At 49.7% G+C, this 2,219-nt stretch overlaps 1 protein-coding gene across 2 annotated transcripts in view; it reads right to left on the bottom strand.

The window, feature by feature from the left end:
• LOC143298641 (uncharacterized) overlaps positions 1 to 735 on the bottom strand; it is a 33,595-nt gene extending 32,860 nt beyond the window's left edge. The window contains exon 1 of one of the 2 annotated variants that reach the window (XM_076611524.1): positions 215 to 735. The gene's annotated coding sequence lies outside the window, so the exon portion shown is untranslated. The remainder of the gene's footprint in view (positions 1 to 214) is intronic. The other variant, XM_076611537.1, reaches the window with a different exon arrangement.
• Between the last annotated feature and the right edge of the window lie 1,484 nt (positions 736 to 2,219).

The raw sequence follows: 2,219 nt of genomic DNA, 5'->3' as shown, positions 1-2,219 counted from the left end.
CTCTAATATTGCGGCGGGCTTGTCTCTTTGGCACTGGGAGGGAGAGAGGGACGGAGGGACGGAGGGTACTGCAAGACTTGGACGGTGTGTGGAAGGAACGTTGGAAAACAAATAAATTCAAATAAAATGAAATAGATCTGAATAAAGAGAACGGAGAAGTAAAAACAAAACAATCAAAAAGTGAGAATTTTTTTTTTTTTTTTTTTTTACTTACTGCAGAACTTCAGCCGCTAAGATGGGGTTTTTTTTGCCGTCAGTCAGTACAACAAACAACCACTCACTTTGGTGTCTCCTCACGAAGTCTAGCTGCTGCTGCTGCTGCTGCTGTTTCTAGAACTACGAGCAGTGACTGCTCTCTCTCTCTCTCTCTCTCTCTCTCTCTTGTTCCCTTGTTGTCACTTCAAAAGAGTTTTGAGTCTTATCCGTCCATCCGGATATCCATCATCACTGAAACCACAAAACGCCACACTGTAGCAGAACTGCAGAACTGTCTGAAACATCCACCGAATGGAGGGAACACAAAGCTTTGCGGCGGTACGGTATAAAGATCGGGTTCCGCCTTCTTGCCACACGCGGTCAACTGACTGGCGCAGAGTTGACCACTGAGAGGCGTAGGTTTGTATTGAAGAAGGCGAGAGAGGCGGGCGGTAGGGGTGAGGAGGAGAAGGAGGAGGAGGAGGAGGAGGCTATATATATATACCTGGCTCTACTCAAGGTGAGTGAGAGTTGCACGGAGCGTAGGGCCCGTTGGCTGTCTGGGCCAATCAGGTCCTGTCTTTGACGAGTGGATCGCTCCTCCACAAAGCTGTCAATCACCAGACCTGACGACCCCTGCGGGTGAGAGAGAGAGAGAGAGAATGAGAGAGAGCGAGAGAGAGATTTTGACAGGGTTGTGTTGTGTGTGTGTGTGTGTGTGTGTGTGTGTGTTGGGTTTAGGAAGGCGGGTTGGAAAGTTCGGGATGTTGTTATGGTGGGGTAGGGGTGGGGTGGGTGGGTGGTAGGATTTAAGGAAGGAAGGAAGGAAGGGAGGGAGGGAGGGAGGTTAGGTGCAAGACTCCCCTCAATACTACAACGTTGTATGAAGTCTTGTGGGAGGAGTATAGTGGAAGAGGTGTGCGCGTCTTGCCAACGGTGGGCTCTCTCAGCTCCAGTGAGAGTTTCAGGCCGGCCTGATTCTGGCATTTTCTTGGCACCGACACTATATAATGCCCGGCTGAAAGACGGGGAGGGTGGGATTTATACGGAAAGGGGGGGGGGAAGGACGGTGGAGGGGGAGGCGGAGTGTTAGAATGGAAGGAAGAGTGATGGTGGTTGGGGGTGGGGGGGGAGGAGGAGGAGGTGGAAGGGGAAGGGGGAATAAGAGGCGAGGGGTGGGGGATGAGGGTGGGGGGAGGGGTTCGGGGGGGCGGGGGGGGGGCGGCAGGGAAGAGGTGGGAACGAGGTCGATAAAAACAAACCGTCTTGAGCAACCCGTTTAACTGTCGATTCTCACTCCCCCTCTCTCCACCCCTCCTCCACCTCCATCCCTCCCATCCCCCCCATCACCCACCCACCCCACGCCCACTTTCTCCTCCTCCCCTCCCCTCCCCTCCCCTCACCCCCAACGCCCATCGTCTCTCTCTCTCTCTCTCTCCCTCTCAAACCCTTCCTTCCCCTAACCCTCCTCCACCCTCACCCTCACCCTCACCCCCACCACCCTACGCCCTCTCATCTTCTCCCAACTCCCTCATTCTCTGGCAAAACCCCTGCTAGTCTGATTTCTTTTCTTCTGCAGGGGGTTCTTGGTAACGATTTTATCATCCACCTCCGACTAGCTTGGCGTTGTCTATTCTATCATTAGTGTTGTGGTTTCTTTTTTTTCTTTTTTCTTTATGCATATTTTACTTATTTATTTATTTATTTATTTATCTATCTATCTATCTATCTATCTATTTGTGTGTGTGTGTGTGTGTGTGTGTGTGTGTGTGTGTGTGTGACAGACAGACAGACAGACAGACAGTGTGTGTGTGTGTGTGTGTGTGTGTGTGTGTGTGTGTGTGTGTGTGTGTGACAGACACACAGCGTGTGTGTGTGTGTGTGTGTGTGTGTGTGTGTGTGGTATTACTATTATTATTGTTGTTATCTTCTTCTTTTTTTCATAATTCTTTTCTGTTTGTGACTTATTATTCTATTATTATCATTATTATTATTATTATTATTATTATTGCTATTATCAGTAT

Source organism: Babylonia areolata, chromosome 2 (assembly GCF_041734735.1).
Source record: "Babylonia areolata isolate BAREFJ2019XMU chromosome 2, ASM4173473v1, whole genome shotgun sequence".
Classification (NCBI taxonomy): Eukaryota; Metazoa; Mollusca; class Gastropoda; order Neogastropoda; family Buccinidae; genus Babylonia; species Babylonia areolata.
This window is presented reverse-complemented; position numbering and strand designations above follow the sequence as displayed.